This window comes from Salvelinus sp. IW2-2015, linkage group LG24, assembly GCF_002910315.2.
Source record: "Salvelinus sp. IW2-2015 linkage group LG24, ASM291031v2, whole genome shotgun sequence".
Classification (NCBI taxonomy): domain Eukaryota; kingdom Metazoa; phylum Chordata; class Actinopteri; order Salmoniformes; family Salmonidae; genus Salvelinus; species Salvelinus sp. IW2-2015.
The window spans coordinates 7180703-7194546 of record NC_036864.1 but is presented as its reverse complement, the minus strand read 5'-3'; the positions used below and the strand labels follow the sequence as shown (position 1 = coordinate 7194546).

The window sequence follows — 13844 nt, the reverse complement described above, 5'->3', positions numbered from 1 at the left end:
ACTACCTCATGAAGTTGGTTGAGAGAATGCCAAGAGTGTGCAAAGCTGTCATCAAGGCAAAGGGTGGCTACTTTGAAGAATCTCAAATGTAAAATATTGGTTACTATATGATTACATATGTGTTATTTCATAGTTTTGATGTCTTCACTATTATTATACAATGTAGAAAATAGTACAAATTAAGAAAAACCCTGGAATGAGTAGGCGTGTCCAAACTTTTGACTGGTACTGTGTGTGATTTGAGAGTATTGAGGAAGTTGATTGCTTGAACAAAAGTGTATGATGTGTGTGTCAATTTAGAGTCTACACTGTTTTGTAAGGTATATAAATTGAGGGAAATGTGTGCCTCTCTCGCTCTCTCTGTGTGTGTGCGTGTGTTACATACGTGAGTGGGTGTGCCTGTATGTTAGTGTGTGTGTTTGTGGCAGAGATGATTCAAAGAGATGAAGTACAGTCTGTTGTCACTCACCGATGCAGGTCTTGCTGTCTGAGTGCAGGGCGTACTTCTGGTGACAGCCACAAACCGGCCCCACATCCGTATCGTCACACATGTGCTGGCAGCCTCCGTTCCCATAGTTACACGTCACTGGCAACATACAAGGATTGTAAGGGAGCGGTATAGGCCTACACCCCCATCTCCCCCCACACACACACACACAAACACCCTGACTATACACTCAAATACCTTACACCAAAAAGAGAAATCTGTTTTTAAGTGCTTGGGCAGACATTAATTCACTGTGWGCTGCTTCTTATGATCTTCAGACACAGTCCCCCAACAATAACAGTGAGAAGGCCCCAGAGTACATTCCTAATGTAGGGTAATAAAGTAGCAGAATGTGAGCCRTGACCGGAGCCGGCCTCCCTCTGTTCCCTATGCTCTATCTGCTCTCTTCATGACAGGTGACATGGGTTCACCAGACACTGGGTTGGACCAGGACACAGAGAGAGAGAGAGAGAAAGTGAGAGATACGGAGAGAGAGAGGGGGAGAGAGAGAGAGAAGAGGGAGAAAGAAAGAGAGAGAGAGAAGAGAGAGATAGGGAGAGAGAAAGAGAAAGAGAAAGAGAAGAGGGAGAGAGAGAGAGAGAGAATGAAATAACAACATTTAGAGAGTGAGTGATGGGCAGAATAAAAAGAAAGTATTTTTATGGGAGTATAATCATACGCATTGAGACCTGTTAATAACCCCTGCTCTGACGTTTACAAGCTTGTCCTGGAAGAAAAGAGGGGGAGAGGAGGGGGGTGGGTTGGAGAGGAGAAGACAGAACAAGAGAGCGAGAGAGACAGAGAACAAGAGAGACAGAGAGAGAGAACAAGAGAGAGAGAGAACAAGAGAGAGAGAGAGAGAGATAGAGATAGATAGATAGAGAGAAAACAAGAGAGAGAGAGAGAGAGAGATAGAAATAGATAGAGATAGATAGAGAGAGACAGAGACAACCGAAGAGAGGAGCTGAAGCCCATAAAGCTCCTCTCCGTGCTCTGCGTCTCCAGCCCAACCCGGAGCTTTTATCACAAGTTCACTACAGCACTGCAGAGTAGAGTGTGTGTGTGTGTATGTGTGTGTGTGGCTATGCGTTTGTCAGTGTGTGTGTGTGTGTGTGTGTGTTGTGTGGTGAAGTCAGTGTGATGTATTGTGTGATGTGTGTGTGTGTCAGTATGTGTGTGAGTCATGTGTGGTGTAAGTGTGTGTGTGTAGTCAGTGGTCTGGTGATCAGTGTGTAGTGTGGTGTGGTCGTGTGTAGTGTAGTGTGTGTTGTGTGTGTCAGTGTGGTGTGTGTGTGTCAGCGTGTGTATGTCAGTGTGTGTGTGTGTTGTGTGTGTGTGGTGTGTGTGTGTGTGTGTGTGGTTGTGTGTGTGTTGTTGTGGTGTGGGTGGTGTGTGTGGTGTGTGTGTGTGGTGTGTGTGGTGTTGTCGTGTGTTGTGTGTGTGTGTTGTGTTGTGTGTGTGTGTCAGTGTGTGTTGTCAGTGTGTCAGTGTGTGGTGTTGTGTGTGTGTGAGGTGGGTGTGTGTGTGGTGTGTGTGTGTGTGTGTTGTGTGTGTGTGTAGTGTGTGTGTGTGTGTGTGTGTGTGGTGTGTGTGAGTCAGTGTGTGAGTCAGTGTTAATTGTGTGTCAGTGGGTGTGTGTGTGTCAGGTGTGGTGTGTGTGTGAGTTCGAGTGTTATGTGTGTCCAGTGTGTGGTGTGTGTCAGTGTGTGTGCGTGTCAGCGTGTGTGTGTTCAGATGTGTGTGTTTTATCTTACAGCTCCGCTACAGCCGACAACTCCGCTCGAGCATTCCTCTTCACACCGCAAATTAAACTATAACGTCCGCGACTATAACAAACCTCTTCCTCTTCAGTCGGTGGACACATGAGATAAGAGTGGAGGATTTCACAATGTTTCACTGGGCGTTTTTAAGCAGGAAAAATGTGTTACCAAATAAAATGTAACTTAATAAAAAGCTTATTTTCCCCTCCTGAATGGCTATCATGAGTTGAATTTAAATTCCGTGGCTCAGCGCACAGGATGAAAATAGTATGAGGTGAAGTTTTTTTTTGAACATCCTTAATATGCTTTCATGATAATTCAGATTATTGCTATACTGGCTTACTGAATCTATAATTGTCTGGCTCAGTGATAGCTAGCACTGTAGCATAAATCAATTCTAAAAACCCATTGCAGTTAGTTCGCAGTCCTGCCTCCCGAGGTGGTTGCTGCTTATCTAATCAAATGAGGGTGATCTGTTCTAGGAGACACTGGTGAGGCAGAGCACAGCTCTGAGAGAGAGAGAGAGAGAGAGAGAGCAGAGAGAGAGAGAGAGAGAGGAGAGAGATGAGAGAGGAGAGGAGAGAGAGAGAGAGAGAGAGATGAGAGAAGAAGAGGAGGAGGAGAGAGAGAGAGAGAGATGAGAGAGAGAGGAATGAGAAGAAATAGAGAGAGACGAGAGAGAGCTGAGAGAGACTGAAGAGTGACCATGAGGAGAGGACAGAGAGAAAGAGAGAGGAGAAACAAGACAGAATAACACCAACAGGACACAGTAGGAACACCAGAAACTACAGTCATGGCATTGAGCCTTGTGCTTCTGGAGTGGTGGACCCAACTGAACATGTTCCAAAGCCCGCATATATCTTATCACCACAGGGCTGTTTAGGGTCTCCTGTGGTGGGTGATAGCCGTGGAATGGTACGTACAGTGAAGCAGTACTCTTTGGGTTCTTTGCCAACTCGAACCTGGGCGGCACTCGCGAAGCCACGCCCTTCCAGCTTGGGGTTCCCTGCAGATGTGGGCAGGCGTTGTCATGCGTCTTCTTCCTTGAGGGAAGGGAGGAGGGAGGTCAGGAGGAAGCGAGATTGAGGAGTGGGAGATGGGTTTAGGGGAGGGGAGATGAGGTGGTCGGTTAATCGAGGGGGAGTAGTGAGGCGGGAGGGAGGAGTGAGGTGTTGTTTGTTTTGATTTTTTGTGTAGGTTTGTGTTTTAGTTGTGGATGAGGTTTTTAGGGGTGGTAGGTTTTTGAAGCTTTAGAGGATGTTTTTTAGGTGTTTATTGTGTTGGTTTTGTGAGGGAGAGGAGGGAGGGAGAGGGAGGTGGAGGGTGGAGAGAAATCATATTAGTGGTAGATGGGTCTGTAGACCTGTAGTTGAAGACCAACGGTCTTTGCAAGATGAATCAGATGACTGTCTCGATGTGCTTCATCCTACAGCCCCAGAACGAGCCATGCTAGAAACATTGATGGGTTATGGTTTGTAAAATTCTTCTGGGAACTTTCAATAACATTTTCTGGTTTTCCAGAAATCGTGGTTGGAAGGTTCTGGATTTCCTGCTTACTCCGGGAGTCCTCAACCGTGTTGCTGGAAAACCAGTGAATTTATTGAAAGTTCCCTGGTTTTTTGAAACCCTATTGACGAGGGGTCATAACCATGTCTGGACCGATTGACTGATGGGCTTAAGAGCCTGACAGCAGCCGAGTTGGACTAACAGAGAGTGGGCTGATGGGAAAAGGCCTATTTAAACATCTCATTCACACAATGAAGGGGTGAAGTTCCCCCTCCATCACAAACACACTACAGGACTCCTCAAGGCGCATGTGCTGTGAGATTTTTTGAGCAAAAGAAATGTGTTAAACATGCCTGCCTCCCATTCCATCCGCTCGTGGGGATAGCTCAGAGGCGTCGCGGTTAGCGCTGGCCGGACAGAGCTGAGCACAGTTAACTCTGTAGATCCACACAGTCATTTTACAATCACACTTCTCTCCTCTCTCTCTCTGTGTGTGTGTGTGTGTGTGTGTGTGTGTGTGTGTGTGTGTGTCGTGCTGTGTGTGTGTGTGTGTGTGTGTGTGTGTGTGGTGTGTGTGTGTGGTGTGTGTGTGTGTGTGTGTGTGGTGTGTGTGTGTGTGTGTGTGTGTGTGTGTGTGTGTGTTGTTGTGTGTGTGTGTGTGTGAGAGAGACAGGGGTGAGAGGGAGGGAGGGACGGAGGCTTATCAAACGGAGGCCGTGGATCCCAATGTTTTCCTTCCCTAATTGCACAAAGCCGGTTTCATGCTCTCTGACTTCCTGGCTGAGTGCACTGAGGGTCAGGGGGTCATTATGTATTACACATTAAAGAGCTGCTCCCAGACACATGTTCACAGACGCACAATTTCTTGCACACACGCACACACAGACAAGTCCCAGTCAGAGAGCATATGCCAGGATCAATTAAGCCAAGTGTTAATTTAACGGATCTACACAGTCCAACTCCCTCCTCCCCCAGTCCTCCTCTCCTCCCTCCACAGTTCAGTGGTGATCTGAGGTTCTGTTCTTTCAGTCCCAGTGGCTGTACATCCCACCCGTTTGATGTGGCTTCAGCCCCGGCCCATTGATTTACACAGCAGCCCGGCGCACTAATAACTTAAATGCCCCCAGTATTTAAATCTTCATTAGAGGGGAGATGAGAGGGGGGGGAACAGAAGAGACTTTGGGGGCCAGGGGAGTGGAGCAGGAAAACGCAGCCGAAGATATCATTAGGGTCTGGGAAGGGTCTGGACAAGTTACACGGAACTTTTGAGAATATTTTGGAATCTCTCCCTGTCGGGAGCAGGGATCAGATGACGAATGTCTTATGATGAATGTATTGTGTGTGTGAGTGAGTGATGAGCGTAAGTACGAGTGTGGGCGAGCACATCAAAGTTACTTAGACACCTTGATGTTCTTAAAAATATATATATATATATATTTTTCATCAAAAGAAAACCCAAAATGGTCATTGAGGTGACATGTTGGGCAGAAGAAAAGAGAGATGGATGGAGAGAGGGAGGGCACTAAGAGGATGAAGCGAGAGGGGGAGTGGGTCCTCCTCTAAAGAAAACATCACTGGGACTTCAATACCCACGGAATGCATTCTCTCACAAGGACGTTTACCAAGACAACACCCCCCCCACTCTGTGGTGTGGTGAGAGTAACAGACCATGGGGGCCCTTCATGTGCCTCATTAGGGGTCCAAACTACCTCTTTAGATAGGGGTGCTAGGAGCCCCCTTTGCAGACAAATCTAACACTACTGTCCTCAAGCATCTCCTTTCTAAAGAATCAATCTGAAAGATGGAAGAGAGATTGCTCGGGGAAGTGTTTAGGGAGCGTTTGACAGTATGAGGGTGGTCGTTTGACCGCGGCACCGTGGCGGATTACAGGCAATGAGGCAGTGATCGCTGAGAATCTTGATTGAAGACAGCAGAGGTGTATTTGGAGGGCAGGTTTGGTCAGGATAATAGTCTATTAGGGTGGCCCAATGTTAACGGAATTTAGGGTTGTACCTGGTGGGTTCCTTGAATGATTTGTGTGAGATTGAGGGCATCAAGCTTGGATTGTAGGAATGCCGGGGTGTTAAGCATATTCCCAGTTTAGGTCACCTAACAGAACAAACTCTGAAGCTAGATGGGGAGCGATCAATTACACAGATGGTGTCCAGGGCATCAGCTGGAGCTGAGGGGGGTCGGTAAGGCAGGCGGCACAGTGGAGAAGACTTAATTTCTGGAGAGATTAAATTTTTAAATTAGAAGTTCGAGATGTTTGGGCATAAGACCTGGAAGTATGACAGAACTTTGCAGCTATCTCTGCAGTAGATTGCAACTCCTCCCCCTTTGGCAGTTTCTATCTTGACGGAATTTAAAAGTGTTTATAGGTTGGGTATGGAAATCTCAGAATTTGGTGGCTCCTAAGCCAGGATTCGACACCGGCAAGGACATCAGGGTTGGGCAGAGTTGTGCTTAAAGGTGAGGTAAGGCAAACTAGGGAGGAAGGCTTCTGATAAGTTGACATGCATGAGACAAGGCTTTTTCGATCAAGCAGAGAGTCAACAAATGAGAGTGACTGGGGAACATGCAGGGCCTGGGTTTACCTCCAAATCACCCGAGGAACAGAGGAGTAGTAGGATGAGGGTGCGGCTAAAGATATCAAAACTGGTCGCCTAGAGCGTTGGGACAAGATAAAAGGAGCAGATTTATGGGCGTGGTAGAATAGATTCTTCTGGGCCATAATGTGCAGACAGGGGTATGGTGGGGCGTGGGTACAGCCGGAGCCAAGCCAAGGCACTGGGTGATGATAAGAGAGGTTGTATCTCTGGACATGCCGGTCTCAATGGGTTGAGGTCACCGGCATGTGGTGGGGGGTGGGACCAGGAGGTATAGAGGTACGGAGAGTGGAATACAGGGTCATTTGCAAAACCAAAACCATGAATAATGATAACTAGGCCTGAAACAACAGTATCAAGGCATATTGAATTATTTGAGAGAGACATACAATAAGGCATAAAGTGATTGCAGGTCTGATTGGAGAGCTAGCTAAACAACAGGTAAATAAACAGCAGCAATAAAAGGGTGCTAGTCTATCACAGCAAACAACAAGGTAAAAAATGGCGACGACTAGGCAGAGAGGGTCGGATTTAACTACCAACACAGATCCTGAGTTAAAGACAAGAGCGACAGAATAAAACACAAATTAAACAGAATGGAGTAACGTGAATTTAATGGGACAGTCAAGCAATGCATCAAGCTATGTAGCCAAGTGATCATAGTGGTCCCAGGGGGCAGCGTAGATGGAGCAGGGAGGCCTCCACTAAGCTAAGCACGCGGAAGTTAAAAGTTAGTAAGCCCCGGGGGTGGTCTGCTCAGACGGAGGGGTCTGCTCAGACGTGGTCGTGTCGACAGAGAATCCGGAAGCCAGATGGCGATGGCGAAAGAGAGGTTGTGATTGTAAATTGTGTTTGCTAACTGGTGCTAGCTTCGTGGCAGTGGCGCTAGCTGCGCTAGCTACAAGCTAGCTGTGAGGATCAGAAAGTAGTGGCTCAGGGATTACGGCAGGAATGCCGGCGTTGTTGTCGAGAGACAGTCCGATGCTGGTAAATTGGTGGGTAATATCCGGCTAATAAGCAGGGGCTTGGTGTCTGTGCAAGAAGGTGAAAGCTACTAAGCAGCGGCAAAAAAATGGCCTAAATAGCTTGTAGCTGGTATGGTAGCCCAAGAATTCGCTGGTAGACCTCTTCAGCTAGCCGGCAGATCGGGCCTAGCTCGAGGTCTAGCCAAGGCTAACTGGTGCCTTGCTTCCGGGACAGAGGTGGTTAGCCAGTAGTAGACACTCGGTTGCAGCTAGCTAGCTGTGATGATACGGTATAATTGTCCAGAGCTTGCGTCAGGAATCCGGTGAATGTGGAGAGAAAAAGCAGTTCCTATATGCTCTGGGTTGATATCGCGCTTGCAGACTTGGCAGGTATTTGCCCGGTAATTCGAAGCTGGCTGTGTCCGAAGTTGAAGGGTGAAGACGCGGAGCAGTGGCTACTGACTACTAGCTAGTAGCTGCTAGTTATCCTGGCTAGCTTCTGATTGGGGTTACGGGTTCTAAAGTATAAAAAATAACAAGGTCCCGTACCACATTGGGTGAGGCGGAATGTAGGAATGTAATATGTCAGTTCCTAGATGAAAGTGAAATTAAAATATATACGAAATGTATACGAAAAATACGAAGACTATTTACACGGGAACAGGACAAGACCAAAGAGACACGTCCGACTGCTACGCCATCTTGGATTGGAAAGATGAGAACCTATGGCCAACATCCAGCAAGACAGGTTTGATGGAAATACAGGACAGTAGTATCCTTTGTTTGCTTTTTTAACAGTAAGCAGGTGAGGAACATTGCATTGATGTTTTACTGTAGTTTTTTTTCTTTTTTGTAAGCTAATTATTTTTGCTTTGATTCAAAAGAAACCTATTAGTGATTTTATTGTATTAATCAATACATTTCAGATGTTGTTTAATGATTCCACTGTCTGGTAGTAATTCTCTTTACTAGTTCCTCTTTTAACAGTGATGTACTTTACGTTGTGGTACCAATAATGAAACATGTATCACATATTTTGGTACTACAATATTTAATGATTGACGAACAACTACAACAGTGAAAACTATCGGTATCTTGTGTGTGGGAGATCTAAATGAATGTTCCTATGGTATTTTCATGAATAAGATTAGTTATTTGAACCAATGATTCTGCACGTGCAAGGTTTCTTTAAAGATATGAAATGCACAATGCCAATGGTTTTTGAACATTGGACAGCCTGTGGTTACAGTGATGACCGTTTTGATTTTGTGGTCTTAGAGTTTTGAAAAATGACCACAAGGTTCTGAAATAGTGGCCAAAGGGATTGTAAAAAACGGTAACAGAGATGAACAGCTTGGACCTCTGTTAAAGTGAACGAACAACCCAGCTTCCTGCCCTCCTCTCCACCCCAGTTTCAAACTAATGAACAGCAAGAGAGAGGCCCTGTGTTTACTGGGTGGTATTACTGGCGCGTCCCAATTGGGGTCCTTTTAATTATGAACACACAGGAAAATCATAATATCCCTTTGCTTTCGTCTGAGACTCCACTTCCACGACAGAGAGAAGAGAGAGAGGGAGAGAGGAGAGGGAGAGACATAGAGAGAGAGAGGAGAAAAGTGTCCTGGCGCCGTCTTGTATTTGAGGAAGAGATGGGGAGGGTATTGGAATAGGGGAGTGCTCAAGTTTGAAGGACATCAATGCAGGCGCCGTTGAAGAAAAAGCACTCATGATAATTCATGCTTAAGTACCTATAGCATGTGGTTTCAGTTGGAGAGAGAAGAAGAGAGAGAGAGAGAGAGAGAGAGAGAGAGAAGACGGAGCAAGAGAGAGAGAGAGAGAGAGAGAGAGAGAAGAGAGAGAGAGAGAAGAGAGAGAAGACTGAACAGATTTAATTAAAATGGCAATTTACAAGAGCACGGACCGGAAAAGAGGAAGAGGGAGGGGGGTGTGTGGTGTGTGTGGTTTTTCCTCCAACGAGCCTGCAGTTTTTAGTTGAAAGGGACAAGGGCGCCTTAATGCTTGCTACGAAGTTGCTACAGCCGTCCAATGGTATCTACCTATAGATGCCTACATCTTCCATGCAATACAACCAAAGCACCGATTGTGTTGATTTAACCAGTTCAAACCGTCTCAGTGGTTTATACTGTATGATTGCCAGTCCGTTAAACAAAATAATCTCCTATACAGTAGTGAGGAGCTGCTCCGTACATCTTAAAAGCCCACTATGTAAGAGATGGAAATCTTCCAAGTTAGTTCTTCAAAACTGAAATTTTTCTTTTACTTGCCCGCTCTGACATCAGAACCTAACGGCAGCTATAGAGGGACGAATCAGGCATCTAAAGAGGCCTCTTTGAAGAGGAACTTTAGCTCTAATAGTTGTATAAATTGTTGGCAGCGAGGCTTTGAAAACGTCCTACCCGTTTGATATTATACCTTGGGAAGCCCTTTAAAAGGGTCTATTTAAAAAGGGTCCCTTTTAAGTGGAAAGCTTTATGGGCGCTGTGCTTGTGTGAATCCAACCACCCAGCAAAGAGGAGGCAACAACTGGTCCCGCACGCACGGCACACACGTACATTACGCGCGCATGCAACGTGCACAGGCACACACAGCTCAGAGCGCATTTACCCGGGACAGTGATGATGGCGACTCTGGAAAAGAGATGCAGAACAGCAAGCTCGTCCCTCCAAGAGTCTCAGAGGACCCCTCTCACTCTTCAGGCAAGCTCCTCTGTGTGGTACCTGGACTCCTCTTGGTTGTTGTGAAACTGAGGCAAGCCCTGGCGAGAGAGAAGATCAGTCTGCTCTGACTGGCATCCAGCCTGCACAAAAAACACCAACAATCTTTTTCTCCTCCCTCAGCGGAAATACTGGAGGCAGGAGAGACTGAGGCACTAAAATAAGGCCCTCTCTGTCTCCATCTGTCTATCTCTGTTCTCATCTCTCTGAACTTCCACCTACTGTCCTCCTGTCTACTTCTTTCTTTCTCTCTCCCCTCTGCTTTCCCTTCTCCCCCTCTTCTTACTCTTTCACCTCCTCCCAAATGTCTGCTCTCTCCCTCCATTCCCCCTCTCCTCTCTCTCAACATCTCTGTCTCTCCCCCTCCTCTCCCCTCTCTCCTTCACTAACAGTACTATAACCTCTCTCCTCCACTACAGTATCTACTACCTCCTCTCTCCACTACGTACTACTACCTCCTCGTCCCTCCTCCACTACAGTACTGACGCCTCCTCTCCTCCATACCGTATACTGCCTCCTCTCCTCCACTAACAGTAACTACTACCTCCTCTCCTCCAACTCAGTACTACTACTCCTCTCTCCACTACAGTAACTACTGCCTCCTCTCCTCTCTCCCTAACAGTACTACTCGTCCTCTCCTCCACTAAGCAGTACTACTCCCTCCTCTCCTCCCTACAGTACTAATACCTCCTCTCCTCTCCTCCACTACAAAGTAAACTACTTACCTCCTCTCCTCCACTACAGTACTACTACTCCTCTCCTCTCCCTCCACTACAGTACACTACCTTCCTCTCCTCCACTACAGTACTACTACCTCCTCTCCTCCAGTACAGTACTATCTACCTCCTCTCCTCTCCTCCACTAACAGTACTACTACCTCCTCTCCTCCACACAGTACTACTACCTCTCTCCTCGCACTACACGTACTACTAACCTCTCTCCTCCACTACAGACACTACCTCCTCTCCCTCTCCTCACTACAGTTAACTACTACCTCCCTCCCTCTCCTTCACTACAGTACTACTACCCACTCCTCTTCCTCTCCTCCACTACAGTACTACTACCTCTCCCCTCCTCACTAACAGTATACTCCTCCCTCTCTCTTCACTACAGTACTACTTACCTCCTCTCACTCCACTACAGTACTACTACCAGTCCTCTCCTCACTACAGATACTACTAACCTCCTCTCCTCCACTACAGTACTACTACCGCCTCTCCTCCACTACAGTACTACTAACCCCCTCTCTCCACTACAGTACTACTACCCTCTCCTCCACTACAGTAACTACTACCTCCTCTCGCTCTCCTCCACTACAGTACTAGCTACATCCTCATCCTCTCCTCACAGTACAGTACTACTACCCGTCCTCTTCCTCCCGTATTGGGTAGTACAGTACTACTCCTCCTCTCCCTCCACTACAGTACTATATCATCCCCTTCCTCCATACAGTAGCCTTACTGACCTCCTCTCCTCTCCTCCAAGTAGCAGTACTACACCTCCTCTCCTCCAGTACAGTACTACTACCCTCCTCTCCTCCACTACAGTACACTTTCCTCCTCTCCCCTCCTCTCCTCCAGTACCGTAACTACTACCTCCCTCCTCCCACAGTACTACACCTCCTTCTCCCTCCGAGTACAGTACTAATACCACTCCTCTTCCTTCACTACAGTAACTATTACCTCCTCTCCTCTCCTCAGTACAGTACTACTCTCCTCTCCTTCACTACAGGTAGTTTTTTAACTTAATACCCCCTCCATCCTCTCCTCCACTACAGTACACTACCTCCTATCCTCCATTACAGTACTACTTACCCTCTCTCCCTCCAGTACAGTCTATACCCTCCTCTCCTTCAACTACAGTACTATAACCCGATCTCTCCTCTCGCTCCACTACAGTAGTACTACCCTCTCTCCTCTCTCCACTACAGTAGTACTCTCCTCTCCTCCACTACAGTAGTACTACCTCCTCTCCTCTCCTTCATACAGTAGTACTACCTCCTCTCGTTCCTCCATCCCTCCCCACTACAGTACACTACCTTCCTCTCCTCCACTACAGTATAACACCTCCTCTCCTCCACTAAGTACTACTACCTCTCTCCTCTCCTCCACTAACAGTAGTACTACCTCCTCCCTCTTCCTCCACTACAGTAGTACTACCTCCTCTCCTCTCCTTCACTACAGTAGTACTACTCTCTCCTCCACTACAGTACTACTACTCTCAATCCTTCCACTACAGTAGTAAACTACCTCCTCTCCTCTCCTCCACTACAGTACTACTACCTCCTCTCCTCTCCTCCACTACAGTAGTACTACCTCCTTCCTCTCCTCCACTACAGTAAGTACTACTCCTCTCCTCTCCTCCACTACAAGGTAGTACTACCCTTCCTCTCCTCCAACTACAGTACTACACCTCCCTCTCCTCCACTACAAGTAGTTATACCTCTCTCCTCTTCCTCCACTACAGTAACTATTACCTCCTCTCCTCCCATCCATAATCCAGTAGTACTACCTCCTCTCCTCTCATTCACTACGTAGTACTACCTCCTCCCTCCACTACAGTAATATTACGCTTCCTCTCCTCTCTCCACTAACAGTAGTACTACCTCCTCTCCTCTCATCCACTACAGGTAGTACTACCTCCTCTCCTCCACTACAAGTTACACCTCCTCTCCTTAGCTCCACTACAGTAAGTACTAACCTCCACTCCCTCTCCTCCACTACAGTACTATTACCTCCTCTCCTTCTCCTCACTACAGTAGTACTATACCTCCCTCCTCTCCCTCCACTAAAGTAGTACTACCTCCTCTCCTCTCCTCCACTACAGTAGTACTACCGTCCTCTCACTCTTCACTCCAGTACAGTAGTACTACCTCCTCTCCTCTCACCACTACAGAGTGATTCAGTAAGCTCTGGAAACCTCTGACCTCCCTAGTCCAAAACAATGAGGACATGGGAGCTGGAATGGGACAGTCAGCCCAGCTCTCCAACTCACCTTACCGTTTCACTTCGAGCTCTTTCTGTTGGCATACTCGCTGAGATATGTCTTCTCTCTTTCCGTCTCATTGTTTTCTCTCTGTCCCAGGCTTTACCCTTTCCCGTCTCATTCCCTGTTCTTCCCTCTCTGTCTGTTTTCTCTCTCTGTCTCTATCTCTCCCCCCCCCCCCGCAGAGCTCGACATGTGATATGGGTGGGGGACGTTATCAACCCGTCACGTTGGACTTGAAGGGTTTGATAACTAAACATTCAGTTGCCATCCCTCACAGGCCCTTCCTTCAAGACCAGCCATTCTCATCACATTGTACCTGTAGAGAGGCCAGCGGAAGCTCAAGGCCCAGGTGCCCCCGCTTCTGTTTGCTGTTTCCAGGACAGATTGTGCCCTGAGTCCAGGGTCCCTCTTCCACTTCTCCCTTTCCCAGGTTTTAATTTGAACTTCTACAAGGTTTAAATTGACTATAGTGGAGTGTTACACAACTGCTTTCTTATGAATTTAGTTTTTAAAACAGACACAGTGCTATTTTGTCAATTGGTTGCGTTGTTGAGGTGGCCGTAGATTATTCCTTTTCATAAGAAGTTTTCCTAACCCTAACCGATTCAAAGTTTATTTTTCAGTGCATTTAAAGAATAACCTCAAATGTGAAAATGCGTACCTTGCATAAACCAAAATACTATTGTATCAGGAACAAGTATAGACTTTTATATTTCACGCTACATTTAGCATGAATTTGTTTCCATTATTTGTTCAATTTGTTCCAACACCTTTCGATGAGTAGGGAATCTTCA

General features: G+C 46.9%; 1 long non-coding RNA gene and 1 pseudogene across 3 annotated transcripts; both read right to left on the bottom strand.

Annotated features, from left to right (window-relative positions):
- The window catches only part of LOC111951349 (signal peptide, CUB and EGF-like domain-containing protein 1), a 327661-nt pseudogene that overhangs the window by 61531 nt on the left and 252286 nt on the right, over nucleotides 1-13844 (bottom strand).
- Nucleotides 10599-12720, bottom strand: LOC139022950 (uncharacterized). 3 transcript variants are annotated; one of them, XR_011474027.1, is made up of 8 exons: nucleotides 12702-12720; nucleotides 12312-12377; nucleotides 11562-11613; nucleotides 11246-11278; nucleotides 11054-11126; nucleotides 10848-10901; nucleotides 10784-10814; nucleotides 10599-10630 (listed from the first exon to the last, which is right to left on the bottom strand). It is a non-coding gene; the product is annotated as an uncharacterized lncRNA (long non-coding RNA). The 3 variants fall into 3 exon arrangements; XR_011474028.1 differs by lacking the exons at nucleotides 11054-11126; nucleotides 11246-11278; nucleotides 11562-11613 and having other exon boundaries at nucleotides 12309-12377; XR_011474026.1 differs by lacking the exons at nucleotides 11562-11613; nucleotides 12312-12377; nucleotides 12702-12720 and having other exon boundaries at nucleotides 11246-11340.